The 21,333-nt window shown below is 42.8% G+C and overlaps 1 protein-coding gene and 1 long non-coding RNA gene across 2 annotated transcripts in view; both read left to right on the top strand.

The window, feature by feature from the left end:
• LOC110388851 overlaps positions 1-7,754 on the top strand; it is a 48,112-nt gene extending 40,358 nt beyond the window's left edge. Inside the window, exon 3 of the long non-coding RNA XR_002433008.1 lies at positions 6,550-7,754. This is a non-coding gene — a long non-coding RNA (uncharacterized LOC110388851). The remainder of the gene's footprint in view (positions 1-6,549) is intronic.
• The window catches only part of MTUS2 (microtubule associated scaffold protein 2), a gene marked incomplete in the record, with an annotated part of 285,788 nt that overhangs the window by 187,023 nt on the left and 77,432 nt on the right, over positions 1-21,333 (top strand).

Raw genomic sequence — 21,333 nt, 5'->3', positions numbered from 1 at the left:
CATGCAATGTGTCTTCCTCGTGGGTGGAAAGTAAATTGTTCTTTACTGAAATAGGGAAATAAGTGACTGGTCATTTCATTCTACCTTTTTTTCCAAAAAATGTTGGTGCTAAAATATATCTCTCCCAGTTAAGATACCAAACTGGTCAGTCACAAGCAGTGTGTTCCTTATACCAAGCCTAATTCCACAGTCTTTAGTTATAAGCTTCAGTTTGGTTACTTAATATTTTATGGTTACAAAATTAGACTTGCTGAATGAAACCGTGTGCTGTGATTTCGCCCAACAGCTTCATGCTTTAAAAGCATTAATCCATGGAATATCCTATATTTTAGAGAAGACTGACTCATTAAGGTAAAGCTCAACAGCTGCAAGTTGCCTTTGATAATGTAGAGGATTTGGAGGGCTCACTAATTCCTTGCTGCAGAAGCTTTCTTGCGCTCAGTGTGCAGACTTTATTTGGTCAGAGTAACTGATGAAGTGATGTTCAGGTTACAATCCAGTAGAGCACTTATGATAACACTTAATGGAAGCACCTGAGAACTCCTAGTTAAATAAATAGCTTATTTGGGCATTCATATATAAGCACATGCTTAAGAGCAAAGCATGTTTCCCCGTTGCAGGAGCCTTCTGATGGTAAATGGTACTTTACCCTTAGTCAAATCAGCTTCAAATGGCCATATCAGCATCACATATTTGTCCTTTTTTACTGGTACTTCACTGCATTTTAGCTTCTTTGTTGCTTAGCAAAATAATGAAATCAAGTAACATAATACTTCAAGAGTATCTGGATCTTAAGTTATTTTACAGTTGAATAGAGAGAGAAGTTTTGTCATTGCAGCATTAATAGCGTTGTTATCATTTCTTTTAATATTATGGGCCGTTGTATTTTTTTGCAAATGAGAAATTAAAGGCCCAAGCAAATTAGGTTTGGGATTCATCTGCCCTAATTAGATATCTTCAAGTTAGAATTTCTCAGTTTGAAGTATTCACCATAGGCTTCTTTTTTAATCAGCAGAGACAAATAGGCACCTCTTGAAAGTGGTTCAGGTCTTCCTAGAAGGGGGCTTTGCAAAAGCCTCTTCTGTGCTCATTGTAAAGAGATTGTAGTGTGACTGGTTCAATTTTTGCTCTCCTTTTAGGGCAAATTAACCCCTTAGTAGCTGAGTTAATTGTGGCCACAAAAGTGTCAGTGGCAAACATGAATACTAAATACAGGTTTGGCTTTTTTTTCCATCTTTCATGTGTGGACTTCAATTCCCTACTGGTCACAGGGTCTCAGGATATTTCCTCTCAGGACTCTGACTCACTCTGATTTTAATTCTGGTTGGACATGAATGTACTAATGACTCCACAAAAGACCACAAAGGGTAGCCAAGTGTAGAGATACTTGTAAGCCATTGAAGATCAATACTTCTGGCCAGATGACATTTGGTTATATCAGTACCAAATATCTGTGAATCTGTAATCCCTACTAAAAACTTAGTTTTGGAGACTACTATTATGAGAAGAGATTGGCTGTTCTGTTTGTTTTGCCTTTGTTTGTGTGTTTCACCTTTGTTAAACTTCATTTTTTCTGATGTATAGAATGAGAAAGTACCTCCCTTGTTCCCAGTGAAGGATGTGTTGATTTGGTGGAGCTGTCAAAATGGGCTTTCTGAAAAAGCCAAGTTTGGGGTTACAGATTTCTCCTACTGACCTGTGAGATAACTGTTGCCCCCCAAAATCATGGGGTCATTCTCTTGCAGACCGTTTCAAATGGTTGATCCTAAGAGCTGGCATCAGCTTGAGGGCTGGTGGTGTGCCTGAGTATGGAGTCCTGTCATGCTGTTACCTGTGGAGGCAACATCATCACTCTGTCACCTGATTCTTGGCTCCTGTCAGATTTTTTCTGTCATTACTTTTTCCTTATTCCAGTAGGGACAGAAGAGAGGGACACCAATGGATGTCACAATTTTTTTTTTAACCTCTTCCTTTCCTCTCTCCTGGTTCCAGGATCATAGGGAAGTTCTCCTCTTAGATGCAATATGATGCTGAGAGTAGAGAAGGTCTCTGCCTTTTGCATGGATCCTCCTGAGCTGTGGGACAGCAGAGGGAAATGCTGGCTGGGCACTGACCCACGTGTGGGGAAGGGCAATGAAGCCATAAACATGCATGGAGCCAGAAAAGGCTCACTGCCCTCATCCCAGTCTCCCTGCAGGCACTGCTGCACTTCCAACCAACACCATCACAGGTCATGTTTGTATTTTGTGAAGTCACTACACATGCTGTTGTTCTAATCCAAGGCTTTGATGATTGCATGGCAGTGAAATAAAACGTGTAGCTTTCTAACAGTATTGGTTTCCAAAAAAGCCAATCACTGACCCGTAACGGCATGCTTTTCCTCTCCCTGCAGCCTGCCATGCTGGGCTGTGATCTCCATTCTTACACAAACAGGGAGCCCTGCACAAATCAGCAGAGCTGGCTCAGGCTGATAACTTCCAAAATCCATGGGTCAAAGAGGCTGAACAGAGGAACATGCTGGGTTTTTATTTTCACTGAAAGAGTTTTCTTTTGACCCTATTTTTTTTGTATCAGGCAGATGATACCCATTCATTACATTACTCCTATTTCCTTCACACAATTCTGAATGTACAGGGTAACTTGTAACTGAAGAACCATTTTCAGCACTTACAGGATTCTCCTCTTTATCAAGTGCTGAATTCAACTTCAACAAAAATAGCTTATCCTCCAGCATTTTTGACATTGTTATTATTCTCTTATGCTATTATCTAGGCAAGTGGATTAGCTAGTCTGTGTTTCCATGTAGATGTTTTCCCAACATTATCAGTGATTCATTTAGTAGAATTACAGATACACTGACAGGAGAACAGTTGAAAAAAACCATGACTGAATGCTCAGCAGGAAAATAGACAGCCCGGTGCTTGTTCCTACACCAAGCTCCACCTCAGGTAAACTCAGATCCCAAGTCTTCTCCTAGGACTGAGTTGGTTTATCAGAAGCTGTAATCTCAGGACGTCGCCGCAGGTTTTATTCCACGTTTCCTCTGTTTTGTCAGGATGGTGCCTGACCTCTAGTGGCAAGAGGTGTCAGTTGCTCATGGATCCCAATTGGGAACAGAAATTTGCCGACGTTGAGGTGATTGCATAGTATGTGCTTTTGTTGGAAAATGAAAATCACTGAATGAAATGAGAAAATATATTAAAATGGGATATTATGTCAAATATGAATGGATTTGTATTTACCAGTAACCTGTCCTGCAGGCAGAGATTTACAACAAAACTTTCATATTCCGTTGCTGGTGGTAGTGACAAGGGAACTGGCCTCTTCTCCCAGGTAACAGTGATAGGATGAGAGGGGATGGCCTCAAGTTGTGCCAGGGGAGGTTCACGTTGGATTCTAGGAAAAAACACTTCTGAGAAAGAGTGGTGAGGCACGAGAACAGGCTGCCCAGGGAGGTGTTGGAGTCACCATCCCTGGAGATGTTCAAGAGCCGTGGAGATGTGGCAATGAGGGACCTGGTTAATGGAGGTGGTAGGGATGGGCTGATGGTTGGATTAGATGATCTTAGAAGTCTTTTCCAGTCTTAGTGATTCTATGATTCTAACTCAGGACCTGCAAGAAATGCATTTCTTAGAAATGGGCTCTGTGTAGGCAGCTGATTTGTGCAGTTCTGCTCAGGCTGGTTGGTTCTCATATCATTTCCAATGCAAAGGTCTGTTTTTCTTCTCTGTGCCTGCAGTCTGCACGGAGCAGGGCACAGTGAGGAAAGCAAATGACTCATCACTTACGCTCAGCACCCCTCTGTGGCACACATATGCCTTCACACCAAGAGAGCTGAAGAAGAGAAGGAAAAGAGAATGTTGGGGGAGACCACCCACTTTCTCTCCATCAGAAGACTTTTCCTGGTCATTAGGGGTTGGTCTTTATACTGGACTCACTCCAGCTGACAGGGAGCCAAGCATTTCTTCTAGGAGAAGAAATAACATGTGGGGACTGAAATACAAGTAGGCACTGACTGGATAAAGCAACTACTTCTGCATCTTGCATACACTGACTGTACATTTTGGCAGACATCTTCGGAAATGCCTAGTGTAGCTCAGCTATTCGTGTGGGATACTACTCAAGGGTTTGTTTTCCAAGGGGTGGGTTACTATTGTGTGAGGAACCAGACTCATCCCATGCTCCAAACTGGTGTATTTGGGCTGACAGCAGAGCACCTGCTCTGTTGAACCTGCCCATATGATGCTGAAATGATAGAGTATTCAGCAGCACCAAAATGCAGGTATGGAGCTTTTCCCTAAGCCTCTGCTGTTGATCACCATGAAAGCAGCAAACTAGGTTAGCTGGACCCATTATTTGACAATAGGGCTGAAGCTTTGTTCCTAAGTGACCTTCCAAACCTAGGACTGGATGATCTAAAAAGATAGAATAGCCTCTTATCACCCTACACCCTATTTCAGTAGTGAAGCAGGAGCACAGCCTGGTTCAGCCCAGCTGTGCTAAGAGCCACGCAGACCATTAGTGATGACACATCTCAGCACTCTGCTTTGTTTCTTTACTGAGATGTTTGCTACCTTTGACCATTCCAGTTGAAAACTGTGGCATAGATATATCTAGATACATTTTCCAAAGAATTGTCATCATAATAGTCACTGCTAGGTATCAGGTGTCTTTGTAATTGTGACTATTTTCTATATCTGTTTCATATTATGACTCTGAATTCTTTCAAGTCACCCTGTAAGCCATACTAGAGGAGACCTTTTATTAATACGTAAAAGACCTTAGGTAGACTGCTGTATTTTCAGAATTACGTCTTACACAAGCAATTAAATATTCACAGAAAGGGAAGCCATAAATAAAGAGAACTTTCATCTTGCAGGCTCATAGACGTTGTCATATGCTGTGTTTGTGTTAAATGATAGTACTTATTCATATAATTGATGGCTCTCATAATGTCTTATCTGATCTGGACTGTGGGAAGGATAGCATTCTTGAAGCACGAGTCTCTGCCTTTGTGAGTGCTTGGCTAAGCCCTGGCCATGGTGCACTCCACAGCTCTAGCCCTTGCCAGCAGATGAGGGGTCACCTGGGCGGCACAGTAACAATTTATGCCCTGCAAGTCCAGCTCCCCCCATTCAGGATGTGAACAAGTGGGAAGTTATCTTGCTATGCTGGCTCAAAAAGCCAATGGTGATCCTGCAGCTCCAGGGGACCCAAATGCTCTCCATGCCCTTTGTACTTGGGAAGGGCACCAAGTGGGAGAACCTAGTAGCAGATCATCCCCATCTCTTAATGGGCAATTTTCTGCTTCTGGATGGGTAGTAAATGGAAAATGTGACTCTGTACGAGTTCCTTATATGCAAGTGTGTGTTTGTTTATGTCTAGTGGGAGATGTTGGGTGGTCCTAATTTTATGGAATGAGACCATTGGGAGACCAAGCCTCAAGGCTAAGGTAGTCTGTGTAAAGAAACACATGTATTTACCTTCTGAAAAAAACAGGCAGGTTTTCAGAAGTAATTGTGCCACCACATAAAAAGTTTAACGACAACTTCTACAAATACAGTGGGTGTTGATTTCGGGTCATAATCACATTGAAGATGATCACAGGCTTTAAATTAATGACACCTATTGAGCGTAGCCTGAAAGCACTTCCTCCTTCAGTAATCCACTCAAGTCAGCTTCTGAAGGATTCATGTTATGTTTAAATTAATAATATATTTCTTAAGAATAGTTTTTCTTTCAGTAGCAGATGTATGTCAGCCACATTTATCATCAGACCTCCTCGTGTCGGACTGTGCTGCTGTTTAAATTGCGGTGTCCATACAGTGTTAGAAAGGCTTCCCACTGCTCACCAGTTGGCAAGTCCAGCCCAAGGCTTCCCACCTGGTACCACTGCCATCATTTTGACAGAGACAGCAAGGGTTTTTCCCCCTTCCTTTGGGTCCCCGAGACCATCTCTGTTGTTCCAGGTGATGTTCTATCTGTAAGTGTTTGGGTTGTTTCTCTTACTAACCCTGCCACGCTGGTTAGAGGCTCTGGAAGAGCAGCAGAGCTCCTGTGTGTTACTTACGTAGTCTTTTTTTCTTTCTTTTCTAGGAAAGGGCTGAGGAGGATCTAAGGGTACCATGGTAGGGGTTCACACAGTGACTGAAGGGGCACTGGAAGCTTTGTACTGGGAGTATCTGGGATTTGGGCATGCCATCATCATTGCTGTAGTGGGGACATACGAAGTACACAGAACCAACCCAGAGGAGACTAGATTTCACTATTCCTTCTATTCATGAAGCAGTTTGCTGAAAAAATAAATAGACAAGTAGGAGCTGGTGATGGTACTGACATTGTTAAATCTTCCAGATCAGCCAATGACCAAAAATGTCTTTGATTTGTTGCAATTCCTTGCATTCTGCTAACAAGAACCAGGTGAAATACTCAAGAAGATTCCCCACCTCCCTGAAATTAATCCAATTCAGAGACTTTTCTGCAGAATGTTACATTTCTGGATTCACAGGTACACTTTGCTAAAAAAATTCTTCTTTTTCTGAATTCCAGAGAATGCAAAGAGGACAATGAAAAGCCTTGTCTGAAGGATAACACTTACAATTTCCCTATCAGTTTGAACCAAATCACAGACCTTACAGAGAAAATCTGGTGTGTTGAAGAAGTCAGTATATTTTTCAAACTTTTCATTGTATAAACAAGACCCAAAGCCAAACCCAGAGGAAGTTCATGAAAATGTGCCATGTAAATCCAGAAGAAAAATGTTTTACCATTTACAAAAGGCAGAGCTATTTGCTTTTTTTCCAGCTACTGACAAGTCATTGCCTGTTTTAAGCATGGAATTTTGGTGGAGTGGATCTAGACTTCTCACAATGGCTATACCTTCCTTGGGAGACACATGGTCTAAAATTCAACATTCTACCTTTGCGTATGTCCTGCGGGGCGAGAGCTGTTTCTTGCTGTCCAAATAAATAAATAAATAAATAACCTTAATTCTTAAAAATAACTTCTTAAAAGTAACTGAAGATGTGTTGCTGGCTACCAGATAGTAAAACCGTTTAAATTCTTCTTCATAGTATAAGATTAGACAAAGGACACCTTGGGTTTGTATAGTTATCCATGCATTGTACTCTACCAGCTCGTTCTTGGTCTTGGTTTTGGGTGATGATTTCAGATCACGCTGAAGGAGCTGACAGTGCCCAACAAGACCATTGGTTTGACAGTGTCCTTTCCACAACTTTTGTTAAAATGAGCCATTCAAAGGGTGTTGCATCACCAAACGAGGTTCATTAGAACACAAACTAGGAGCAGTGCTATCCAAGAAAGGTTTAAACAGTAGGGCATAAATAGGTTCATCCTTGTTCACTGTTCTTGCAGATGGGTCTGTGCCCACAGTCTTGGTCAGTCTGGCCGGTTTGGGTGCCTTTTGGAGCTCTGCTATCCCCTGGAGCCATGGGGACATTGCCGTCTCTGGGGCAAGGTGATGTTGCTCCCCCTGGTTTTCTCAGGAGTCTCTGGGTATCTCCAAGGACAGGCTGTCATCCTCTTTGGCTGACTGTCCATCAAGGTGACCCTTCTTTAGAGAAGAAACATATCTTATCAGACAACAGGAGCCACCTTCTGTGCTACCCACCTATGCCTAACTATGGTTCATGAAGTGCCAATGAAATGCAAGCAGATAAAGCAAATGCTGCCCATCACAGGAAGTAGCATTGCCACGATGTGGGGCCTTCTTTCCCTCCGTGTTTATGTGTGTGGGGAAGGACACCAGGCACAGCAGCTCCTCTCTGTGTGTTGTGAGACTCAAGTGTCAGTCATGGTCCAGTCTGAAACCAGCGCTGCCAGCAAAATCCGTCCTTTGGCAACAGCCAGGACACCTGCTAGCAAACAGCAGTTAGGAGCTCACCTCACATTTGGGCAAGAATATAACCTCATGTTGTGAGATTGTAATCACAGTCCTTCCAAGTGAATATAACCCCAAATGGCTCCTTGCTTTTGACAGCATTTCCATGGGGATCTTTGGGGAGTTGTCATTTGTGTAGCTTTTGAGGAAACCAGCAAGTCACCAGCTTTCACAGCTGGGCAGAGCCAGGCTGGGCTCTGTTTGCCTACACCAAGCGTTCATTACAGAGGAGTTGGACGAGGTGACCCTTCCAACTCAATTCTATGATACTATGAAGTGGATTTGATTCCTCACGTAACACCATTGCTTTGCAAAGGTGTTTCCAAAGTGAATATGAGTGGTCCTGCCCAGACTGGTTGTTTTGTGCAGTCTGAAATAGTCCCCATCTTTTAAAGAAGGGAGAGCAGAGTGAACTGCCCCATTAGCAGTTCTAGTCAGCCCAAATTCATCTCAGCCCTGGTAGAGATGGTTTGATCTTGATAATTCTTACCTTTTTTCACTACTCTGCCTGTGGTAGCATGTGAATGTTTATAGTTACCATACTGGGGGTCATTTGTATATCAAGCATCTGCTTTTTGTAATGTGAATAATATCCCATGTGTAGTGTAAATGTCCCCCACCCGCTGTTAACCTATTAGCTGCTCCACTTGTAGGGCAACAGCATGCGGTTTAGGAAATATGGTCAGGAAATGGGGAGTTCATAGCTTGGATTCTGGATGGATTCCTCAAAAGAAAAGCAGCTTTCACTGCTGCTCTGCCAGCTGTCTCGGATCTCAAATTCCACCTGAAAGCCTGCTCATGCAGCTCCCTCGTTATCTCTTTTCATATCTTTTATGCTAAAATAACACTGGAATAAACTCAGAATTGGTTATTAGAGGAGTGAGTACACAGAGCAGTACTGTTCCCCAACCCAGTGCTCACTCCTGTTCTATATGATATATTCGTTCTTAAATCCCCCATGCAGATCATTTTAATTTTCTGACTTTCCCATGATTTTAAATAAGTATATGTGTAACAGAAATTATTTTCCATCCATTTTCAATGTGAGTAAAACTAGATAGGTGTTTCGCTCTGAAAATTCACAATAGACCCTTAGTAACATTTTATAAATTTTTTAAAGCTTAATTTATTCCCTTCATGTTTAAACCCATGAATTACTCATTACCTAGCACATCCTTCCTCCTGTAGGCAAGCAGCAGTAGTTGCCACACGGTTTTAAAATGAAAGCTGTCGAGATAAAGGTGGGCTTCATTAATGAATTACTACTGCAATATTGCACCACGGGTGCTCACAGCATGGTTGGAAGTGAATTTTACCAAAGATTTCTCACATTTACCAGAATTGCATGGCTGCAGATGAAAGCAGATCAACTTCACCTCATCTGCAGATAACCTCTTTTTTTTTTTTTTTTTCTGAAATGCTTTTAACAACAGTAACTAATATTTACCTAATGCCTTTAATCCAAAGCAATTTACAGTGAATCTTCATAGCTCTTGCTTAAATAATGATGCTGGAGAAGCCAGGCTGAGTGCCCAGGATTCGCCTTCAATGCAAAGTACTGTCCTACTAATCATCACAGACTTCATCAAGTTTTTCAATGAGAAGACAAATGCTGATAGCAAATACCTTGTAGTCTGAAGCTCTGCTGAAGAAACCATGTAATAGTGACCACAGTGACAACACTGCCTGCTCTGGGGATGCCACAGGCTCTCTGCTCCCTTTCTAGGGAAAGAGAGAGAATAGGGGGTACCAGCTGAAACCTGAAGCATCTTCATTTATGTTAGATTTATTAGCTACTGCCACTTAGGTCACAAAGAAGAGATGAGCCAGGTGACAAAAAGTACAGCAGTGGATTCACCTTTTTTCAGCCAGTAGTCGTAGTCTACTTCTCCAGTGAGACTTTGCCATTGCCTGCATCCTTCCCTCACTTCAGACAGTGGTAGAGCTAGGGGTATAGAGCTGGGATGGGCTGGACGAGTGTTCCCTGAAGGCTGTTTGGAGAATTCAGGAGTGAACAGCAGCTCTTTCTCTCCTGCTTCCTTTCCACCAACAAGAAAAACATTTGTGCTCACTTGTGTGACTCACTGCTAGCTACCAGAATTGTGACAGGTACAGAAAAAGGTGTCCATATTAACTCTAGTAATTTCTAAGTGAAATCAAGTTGCTTACATATACGATTTTCTAATTTTGATCCCAAAAGGAGTCAAATCTTTAAAAAAGTTTTCAAAGAAAATGAATGAAGTTTTAACAATGGCCCTTCTGCAGTAGGAAACCTGCTGTCTCCTGTAAGAATCTCCTTCCCTGACTGGGGGGGCTGTCTTCAGTAACACTGCCACGAATCTGTGCTATTATCCACACACTGAAGTGTCGGGGACTGAAAACCAAATGGCTTAAGATCTTTCTTTATGTTTAATGTAGAGGAGGAGGAGCTTCTTAAGCGCTTCCCGGAGCAAATGCACCCTTAACTTCTGTGCTCCCACAATAGTGCGATTCAATATCAAAGTCCATCCAAAATAAACAGTATGTTTCTTTAAAAATTGAGATCTGGGAGATGCCCTCAGATTACACTTCCTTACTGAAGAAGGAGAAAAAAAAGAGTAGAAGTTTCCTTTGCAGTAACAGCAGCTGCAATTTTCACATAACCACCTGCCTTCAGGGCCCAGGAGTGTAGGGGAAACACCAAGGGCATGCGGTGGGGCTGCTGGATTGTGGAGGCGAAGGGAACGCTGCAGAGCCAGCAAAGCAATGCAGGATCTGTGAGGCAGATCTGCACCTTGTGCTCTCCCGAGGCCTCTGCCCACCCTTAGCAGTGCTCAGAGCTATTGAACTCCTCATCAAGAGTGTGCAGCTTTGAAGAATCTTTCCTGCAACTGAAGTACTGTGGAAATCACTTGGATTACAGTTCTGTAGCAGCCAAATCTCTGGTTTAATATTCCTGCACTTGCACGGTACAGACACTGTTAATTAAATGCACCTGAAATGCGAACAGCATTATTTGTGTTAGCATCAAACATTGCAGATCATATTTCTGGCTGCACTTTACAACTCCTTAATACAATTCAAATTCGCCTCCCCTCGCTCAACTATACATAGCCTTTCTTGAACCTGTTAATAATTTCGGATATCTTCAAAAATCTCCTGGAATTTAAAATTGTACTACAAAATGAGAAGCTCTTCTACTTCAATAATTCGTGTATCGAGTGTACGATTAAAAAGCTTTCATGTAAGTAGTCCCTTTAAGGACTTAACTACAGGAGGATTCATAAAGAGGTGAAATTAATAGGATATTCCTCGCAGCTCAGTTTTCACTTGTCAGAAATGGACAAGGGAATTTATCTCCAAAGGTCCTAATTAAGGAAAAAAGTGTTGGCAAAGGTGCATGTAATTACATCTTTTTATAACATCAGAAGTTTGCTTCATGATGGATTTAGAAACATGACTCTTTTTGCAAAATTAAGGAACCTCTTCCCTACCCAATCAGAGCCCCAAATCCAACCAAGTACCCAAACCCTCAAAAGACCATCACTTGGAATTTCTGAATGGTCACAGTAGGCCCTCATGAATTTACAGATGACTCAACAAATGAAGAGTTCCTGTTCATAACTGTGAATTCAAGTTCAAGTAATTACCTACTAAAACCCTTGCATCCTGGCCAGGCATAGAATCATAGAATTACATAATCATTAAGGTTGGAAAAGACCTCTAAGATCATCTATTCCAACTGTCCACCTACCACCAATACTGCCCACTGACCACGTCCCTCAGTGCCACATCTCCATGTTTGTTGAACACCTCCGGGGACAGTGACTTCACCATCCCCCTGGGCAGCCTGTTCCAATGCACTGCTACTATTTCGGAGAAGAAATTTTTCCTAACATCCAACCTGAACCTCCCCTGATGCAACTCGAGGCCATTCCCTCTCATCCTATTGCTGTTACCTGGGAGAAGAGGCCAACTCCCATCTCACTACACCCTCCTTTCAGGCAGTTGTAGAGAGCGATAAGGTTTCCCCTGAGCCTCCTCTTCTCCACACTGAATAATCCCAGTTCCCTCAGCCGTTCCTCATTTTGCAGGCAGGGAGCCTTGAGGTTTCCAACTCTGCTGTGGGTTGCTGAAAGCAAGCAAACTCAAAAGGGGCCTTCCCACTTGTCTGTAAACAGCATTTGTTGGGTACTTTATGGCAAAGTATTGTTCATGGCAAAACTTGGACTCTTCTGGGATTCAGATTTGTGTAAAGCCTTCTAGTTGTAAACAGTCATCTCCAAAGGGAATTGGTATCTCCACTGAAATACTAATTCACTGTGCTTCTCTATGGTGGTTTCCTGAGTGCTGTTGGAAAAAGATGATGGTATACATCCTAATTTCACTACCAGCCATTAGCCTCCTCTCCCATTAAATCTGAGGTTTTGAAAAAGTAAATGTTTTTTTTGCTAGTTTGTGTGAATGATGCACCTAACAAGGTCCTAACAAGGCTGTGACTGAAGCACTATCACACTTATTTTCAGAGAGTTTTGTTCTGACACAGACGACTTGGGATGCTCCACTTAGGAGTGTTAACAGGGAGTAGCTTTGCTGTCTTAAAAAAAGAACAGTCATGAAAGTACTGGGACTGAGTGCTTGTTGGGATAGATAAGAGGAGTTTTTTACGCCCAGACATGTCTTTTTTAGAACATCATATCCTTTATCATGTTTATCAGTCATTTTAGTAATAGCATTGATGTTCAGTCCTAAAGATGTTTTTATCTGCATGTCACATTATGCCACATTGAAATGGATGGTGCAGTTATGTTTCCAATCCAGCAGCAACTTGCCCCTGATGCAGAAGACCAGGAAAGGTTTAATTAACTTTTTGTAACTTGTGTAATTTCAATGCCAGCAAATAGCACTAGTCCAGGAAGTGTGATTTTTCTGACAATTCCTCTAGCTACATTCAACACAGCAAGAAATGTGTGTTGTGAGTGTAAATTATAGCATAGTACCATCACTGATATTACTGTTGTCTGAGCAGATAGTGGTGTATTGTCATTTTGCAAAGCCTGACATTGGAAATTAGGGTTCTTTCTTTATTGTTCCCCTTTCACTGTTCTACTCCAGGTTCTACCTTTATAAACCTGCGGCAATCACTTCAACGTGCTTCAGTTAGGTAGTCTTACATGTTATTAGCAGCATTTATTTAATAAAGAGGAGCTACTAACTTGAATACTGTTACTGCCATCCAATAAAACTTGAATAGGAAGGGAAAAAGGAATTGTAAAATGATCAAGTGAACAAAATGCTTGATACTTCAACGTGTGAAAAAACTAGAGATTTTTGTTGTGTAAAAGCACTGGAAGCTTTTAAGAACTACATCTTCTATGTACTCCCTGTGAGTTTCAACATAATTTTGATTTTATATACTCTGAAGAACTTTCATTTCATGAAATGAATGCAATTTAACATCTGTTCCCTGCAAAATACTATAGACCAACTGGTTTAGATTATTTCTGTTTGCAGAAATTGAGCTAAAGCAGTTTGTAAAACTTATTTAACTGGGTCACTGGGTCTCAGCATTTAGCGCTGCTGACTTGTAAAATAACTGAATTTTGCTCAAAAGCATCTACGAAAGACTTTTTTTTTAGTAAACATGAGATAGGGAAAGTTTGTAACAGGTCACACTGGAAAATGAAAATTTAGTCTCCACGGATAATGCCATTTGTAAGATACGCCTGTTTTGCTTGGTGTTTTCTCTCTCCAGGTGTACTTGAATTGCAGTTTTTACTAAACACTTTGATCACATCGGTTAAGATATTTTGTATAGAAAAACATCAGTGGATATTCTCTACTTGAACTTCAGTAGGGCCTTTGACACTGCCCCTGATAAGATCCTCAGAGAGAAGCTGATGAAGTATGGACTGTCAAACCTGAAGCCCTCTCATTCTCAGCTGATGTCAGGGCCCATCTCACCTCACTGCCCCTAATGGAAAAACGAAGGGACAGTCGTAGGTCAGTGGGTCCTGCTTCTTCCCACACTGTTGCTGGAGTTTCATAGGCTTTGCCTGACAGAGGAGCACTCTGTCCTACCCCTTGCACTTCCATGACAATTAGGCAGCTTCTCGGGCACGAGTGATGAGAGTTCCCCTGCCTCTTTCCTTGTCCACTGGAGCACAATGTCTCATATACAGCAAGGTGGATGGTTGGACCCACTGAAGCCTCCAGTGATGTGGGAGAAGGGGACTCAAATGATGCAGGTCTACTGTAGTGTCTACCCAAGCAACTATACAAAAGGTGGGCAAAGATTTTTCTTGAACAGCATGTTGCTCACGAGGGTGCATATGGTCTGAGCACACAGAATGTCTGCTCTGAGAAGCTTAGGTGTTTCCCTGCCTGTCTCCAAAGCACTGTGTAGCTTTGGTGCCTGGCCCCACCTTTCTCCTCCAATCAAAGCACTATTCAGCATTCATGGGACATTCTGTACAGCTGCTTGTAGGCTGGGCCTTCATACTCTGAAAAGGAGACGTGTGTTGGTTTGAAACTCCTTCAGGGTTGAGGAGGTGATTAAGAATAAGTAGTGTGAGCTGAATTTGAATGTGAATTGAAATTTAAGTTAAGTTCCTAAGTAGCTTTGAGGATCCGTGCCTGGGCGCTCAAAATGCAATTAATTAATGGTGAGCTAAAGACCCTCTAGGGTTCTTCCATCTTTGAGGTGTCAGTATGGCATCTCCCTTCCGTAGTCCGTATATCATGCTCTCAAGACATTGTTATGCCAAGGAAGGAGGCAGGCACATTTACTAACTCTTTGATCTAGCACAACTCCATGTAAGCTGTAGAACAATGTGACTTGGCAGTAGGGAGCAAGACTGGTTGCTACCAGACCTTACACACTGACAATTGTTAGGACATTGCTTAATTTTTCCAAGTCTGGTGATCTGTGGCATCCAGCTTGGATTACTAGAACTACTGGACATTCATTAACACTACTGGAATGTCATTAATACTTCTACCAAGGATTTTACCCGGTAAGTGTCCAAATATGGCACTCCAACAGTGCTCAAGCAAATTAGAAGTAGCAATTCCTGGAAAGAGGCATTTATTAATGGTATAATGCCCACAAGTGTCACCAGATGTTATTCCTTATAAAAAAGCACGTGGCTCTAATTTGGCACTTCTCGCCTTCAGAAGGAACTTCTTACAGAGCAGATGTCACTTCTAATCTGATCTTTCATGGGGGCCCATGCCCTGTTAAAAATGGCATGCCAATTTAGAAGTAGGCATGATGCCATTGGAGCAGATGGTTATGAGCACAAGTTATATTGTAGAACTGGTGTTTGCAGAAATGCGAATGCTGGGACTGAAGCCTACGCAGGAACACCATCATGTTACTACCCAGGAAAAATTCTTCCTAAGAAGGTTGACACATGCCATTAATGCTTTCGCGATGGTAGAAATTGGATGTTATCAGTATCTTCTGTATGATTGTTCAAACTTTTGGGCAATCGCTGGTGATCTCAGGGGCCGTTCTAGCAGCTGAGGACATTGGAGCATTGATTTTCCCTTTGGCAAAAATGACATCAATGCTTAGTGTTACTCCAACAGTGCCTGGGAACTGATGCATGTGAAAACTACTCTGCAGGGCAATGAAGAGGAGAGGTGGCCCTGGATTTGCATTCACTCATCCTATCTGTAAGATAATATATGACTTTCTACCAGATAAATATCTGAAGTAAAACTGGTTCTGTCCTGAAAAACCACGTGCTTCTTTGTTTTGTATAGAGAATAGCATTTATGTTTTAGTATAGAGAGTAGCATTTTTCCTGAGTCATAGTCTGAGTTGTAGTCCCCAGTATGCAGTTTTACTGCCTCAGCTCCACATTAGATACTTCACCAGGGTATTCGTGGCATGGGGTGTTTCTTGTCACTGTGATCAGAGTTGTACACACAGGGATGATCTGGTCATGAGTGATCTTCACATTCTGAACTCTTTGCCTTTGGCAGTTCAGCTTCAATGTATGCCAAGAGGTGGCCCTTTCGGAAGCTTGATACACCAATTTTTCGGGGCCATTTTAAAATCAGACAGTGATGGGTGAAGCTACCACCAACATACAGGCAAATTTGATACCATATTGGAATACTCATCTCGGCTGGTAGAGTTGTAACATTTTGCAAGAGCCCAAATAAAATGTGCTATATGATCCAAAGTGTGACATAGTCAGCAAATTGCCTTCAGTTTCCATTTAAACATATAGAAGTTTTATCTTATGGTGAAATTTTCACTGTGTCCAGAGAAGCTTGTAACACTTCAGTAGGGGGCAACATGTAGCTCCTTTCAAATAAGAAATCAGTTTAACTAGCTCCTAAAATATGTATTTTAATTGTTGAGGTGAGATGAATAAGTATTGATACAAGAAGGTGCATCAGCAGAGGCTGTATTTTTCATATCTATTATGTACGAAGGACACTGAAAATAGGTCAATTCCTCAAAAATTACTCTAAATATCAAAAACTTAGAGTAATCAAAACTAGTAAAAAGGATACGTTTTAAATTCCATGTGAATACACAGAATTGGATTATGCATTTTATTTTTTTTACGGAGTCAGTTACAGAAATGCCACAAAGCTTGATTGTTTCTACCATACTGTTGCACACATGTAGCTTTGGGAGTGATAAACACAGCCAATCAAACCAGTACAGACAGGAAAAATTGTTCTCCTGCCTTCTGTGTCATGAAGAATTGTTCATATTTATGGTGAAAGAACAAAAAGAGAGAGATTTATTCATGTAAACATAACTTTTATCTGTCTAGCTAAAGTCATAGTATAGCTTGATTTGGAAGGGACCTCCAAGATCATCTAATTGCAATTCCCTGCCACAGGCAGGGTTGCCAGCCACTGAATCAGGCACTAGATCAGGTTGCCCAGGGCCCCATCCAGCCTGGCCTTGGACACCTCCAGGGATGGAGCATCCACAACCTCTCTGGGCAGCCTGTTCCAGCACCTCACCACCCTCTCAGTGAAACATTTCCCCCTGGCATCTAATCTAAATCTCCTCTCTTTTAGTTTGAAATCGTTCCCCCTTGTCCTATCACTGTCTACCCATTTACAAAGTTTATTTCCCTCCTGTTTTTAACATCACATTAAGTACTGGAAGGCATAAGTGAGATCTCCCCTGAGCCTTCTCTTCTCCAGGCTGAACAAGTCCAGGTCCTCCACCCTGTCTTCATAAGAGAAGATAAGAGAAGTTAAAAGATCATCAGTGCTGGTGGGATTCATAGGAGCTGTCTGAGAGGTCATGAGATCTGGAGAACGCCACACTCTCTCCCTTGGTGGTAAGGGGGCTGTCCCAAAGGTACTATCTACACTGCAGAGACCCAAACCCACCTGAAGCTTGGGAAACTGGCTCCTGTACTGACAGGCAGTGAAGATTTGGCTTCTTATTTGAATGGCAGTTATCAAGCTCAAAATTGACAATTTGGATTTGTTTTGAATATTAACTCTTCTTGCAGATCAGCTTTTCTAAAGGCATGTGGGCATGAACAAGCGCTCTCTAAAATGAATGTGGTAAGGAAGGTTATTACTAAGACACCTTTGCGTCAGAAATATGTAATGGGAAAAAATACTCCATAGTAAGTAATCTAGGTTTAAGCATTGTTTGAGCATCAGTTCTTACACAGCTCCTTGTTCTGGACAGAAGAGAAACCTGTCACCAGATTTTCCCTGATCTGTTGCCCATTTGGACTTGTGTATTGGGAACTATCTGGAGCTGGCTCTCTGCAAAGATAAAACAACAAACTAACCATCTGGTAATTTCATCTACTATCATAGCATCACAACAGCATGGTGCCCCCCAAGGATCACACCATACCACTTGGTCAGTGGCATTGCTTCAGAGCTGTACATTCACTTGTGTCTGCTGATGATTACACTGTGAAGCATTATATTTAATTTTACAGTGTTGAGCTATAAAACAGTAACCCACTAAGCGAAGAAATAAAATGCTTAGTTGGCAAGCGGCAAATCTTGTTATCCATCTATAAAAATTGCCACTCTATAGATAAAAGTCATAGATAAATAGTGGGCCTTAATTAAAGGATGGGCATGTGTTCCAGCGTAGTGAAAAGTGTATCTTGCATTTTTAAATATCACCTGATTATTCACAGTAGTTTAGGCATTTTCCTTATTAGGCATTACCCATGGCGGTGATTTAAAATTTCATTTTGTGCTTGGAAACTGGGGCACAGAAGTGCAGCCTAGAAAAACCCAGCAGAACAATACATCCCAACATTTTGCAGGCCAAGAAAATTCATTCTAGCCTCATTCATCATCAGGTTTTCCTGCATGCTTTCTCTTCCTGTCTCTGCTGTTCCCTTGCTGTGTGAATTTTGAGAGTAGCTGAACTCCTTCGTCCTTTTGTTATTTGTAAAGCTCATTGAGTTTTATGACTGCAAAGTGCTTTAGAAACAGTAGTGATATCAGATCGTTGCTGCAACAACTAGACATACCTTTGTTGTTTTTAAACTTGGAGTCAAGTAGTGTGTAAGAGTCTCTGAAGGGCTTGATACTACCCTAGGTAAATGTTTGTACTTCAGTGAAAATGTATGATGCTAGCAGGTTCCCATTGTCTGAGGTGTGATTGCAGCTGTGGAAAGAGCTAGCAGTTCCATGCCTGCTGCCAGCACAGAGAACGCTTGACCTGCTGTGAAGAGCCGGAAACTTGCTCTGTTTCCAAAGGCTTCACATAGCAGCCCATGAGACAGGGAGCCACAGAAACAGCTGTGCTTGTACTGTGATATTCCTCAGGGACCTGCAAGCATTGTCAGACAAGCTGTTTTTCTAGAAGGGACCCAAATCCTCCAACAAAAGCAGACTTCATTGCCATTGAGCGCAGACAGGAAAGCCATGGCTGTGAGGCTCCAGAACACAGCCTGTCCCATTGCTCTTCTCTCAAAGCAAGACCCTCCCATGCAAATTGGCTTAGTTCACTTCTTGTCAAACACAGAATTCCCCCCACACATGCTCCCACTCATTTTGCAATCATACATAATATCATACCACGTTCCATTTTGTAAGTAATTCTAGAAGAGGAACAGTTCCTCCCAGTGACGCATAGAAGAGAATCTTCCTCTTGCAAGAAGCAAGTTGCAAGTCAGATGGTGAAGAGAACATCACCAGTTTAAGGAGTGCATATAGACAGAGGGGAGCTTAACCATCTGGGAACCTGTGGGATTTTGGTCATGACTTTCTCTGAGTACATTGCACATAGCATGTAGCTGCCCCTGACTTCATAGAACCATAGAATCATTTGAGTTGGAAGGGACCCTTAAAGGTCACCTACTCCTATCCCCTTCAATGAACAGGGTCACCTGCAGCTAGATCAGGTTGATCAAAGCCTCTTCCAGCCATGACTTCTGCATGCCTTCACTGGCATAATGATGAAGGGATGAGTGGGTGCAGCTGGGACTCTCCAAAGTACTTGCAAGTCTTCAGAAACCTTCTCCCCTGTATTCTTTCACAAGCTCTAGAGTAGGATTCCTTGGGGCTCATAGCGAGGAGGTGTTGAAAGTGAGACTGAAGGCCTTTAGCTCCAGCAGATCATTAATACTATTTTAAATACTTTCCTGCAAAGTCAACTGTGCTGCTCTGCGTAGAACACAGAGTCTGCAAAAATAAAGGGTGATTTATACAGGTGAACCCAAATGACTTTGCAGGTGCTTCAAAGGCAAGCAAAAAATCTCCTATGGTTCAGATAAAAATCAAAAGTAGGGGAGTAGGAGGGAAGAGGTACAATACAGGGGGGATGTGATCACCTGGAAACTCGTAATGCATAGCATATCTGGTGTTTCTGTTTGGGCTCTTAAAAACAAGAACTCAGAAGACTCTGGGAAGGCTGATCCTACTGACTTCCCTGCTGCACATAATAACAGCAAGCATTATCTCATGGAGATAATGGACTGACAAGTACCATTTGATGAATAATCTTTCTAATTTTCCTTCAAGAGTCAAATTCCTCTGTGTAAATGAAAACCCTTATATTCCTCTCAGATCAGGAGGAATATACATTTTCCTGGAACTTTAGCTTCATTTCTTCTTTGAATGCTATTTGCAAAGTGCATAGTGAGGTGGAGCCCTCTTTTGTCCCCACTCCTAGGGGAGAAGATGCTGCCTTGTTGACATCCATGCAAGCAGTGAGCTTTTGCTTTTGGGGGCATTTAATACATGCCCTCATGTTATATATGCTGTGATGTTGTATCCCACCTTCCCCTTTGCCCCCTTTTCCCAGGCTCAACTTCACTCTTTCATTCCTGACTCCTCTACCTTTCCCCGAGCATCACCAGGGGATGAGGAATGGGAGTTTTATGGTCAGTCCATAACAGCTCCATAACAGCTCCACTCTGCCTCTTCTTCCTCTTCATACTTTTCCCCTTCTCCAGTGCAGTCCACGGGCTGCAATCCTTCAGGATATGCCTGCCGTACCGTGGGCTCCTCCCCACGGGCAACTCCAGCCCAGGGCCTACTGCTGTGGTGGCTCTCTGTGGGCTGCGGCCTCCTCGTGGCTGCATCCACTGCTGCCCAGTGAGCTCCTCCATGGCTGCATGTGGTGGTCTGCTCCTTGTGGTGCCCATGGGCTGCAGGGGGACAGCCTGCTCCTCCATGGGCCTCTCCTGGGCTGCAGGCAGCTGCTGCTCTGCCCTCCTGCCACGCTGCCCTTGGGGCTGCAGGGCTGCTTCTCTCATAGTTTCTCATCGCGCAACTGACTGTGCACTGCTGTGCCATGTTTTTATCCTTAAAAATGTTCTTTCAGAGGTGTCACCAGCATGGCTGTGCCATGCAGTGAGGCCGCTGGAGCTGGCTCTAACCGGCTGTGGCTGGCTGCAGACACACAGTGCAGCCACACAGCTTATCTTACAGAGTGCTTTTGTTGTTAAACCATCAAAAGCTGAATCTTTTCTTCACAGAATCGTTAAGGTTGGAAAAGATCTCTAAGACCATCTAGTCCAACCGTCAGCCCATCCCCTCCATGCCCACTAACCATGTCCCTCAGTACCACATCCACACGGTTCTTGAACACCTCCAGGGACGCTGATTCCACCACTCCCCTGGGCAGCCTGTGCCAGATCATCACTGCTCTTTCTGAGAAGAAATTCTTCCTAATATCCAACCTAAACCTACCTTGGTGCAGCTTAAGGCCATTATCACTTGTCCTATCACTAGCTACATGCGAGAGGAGGCCAACCCCCACTTCAGGCAGTTGTAGAGAGCGATAAGGTCACTCCTGAGCCTCCCCTTCTCCAGACTGAACAATCGCAATTCCCTTAGCCGCTCCCCATCAGACTTGTGCTCCAGACCTCTCACAGCTTCATTGCCCTTCTCTGGACACGTTCCATAGCCAGTATGCCCTTCTTGTAGTGAGGGGCCCAAAACTGAGCACAGCACTCGAGGTGCGGCCTCACTTTCTCCCC

This window comes from Numida meleagris, chromosome 1, assembly GCF_002078875.1.
Source record: "Numida meleagris isolate 19003 breed g44 Domestic line chromosome 1, NumMel1.0, whole genome shotgun sequence".
NCBI classification, from domain to species: Eukaryota; Metazoa; Chordata; class Aves; order Galliformes; family Numididae; genus Numida; species Numida meleagris.
Note: the sequence above shows the minus strand (reverse complement) of the source record. Positions and strands in the feature narration are given on the sequence as shown.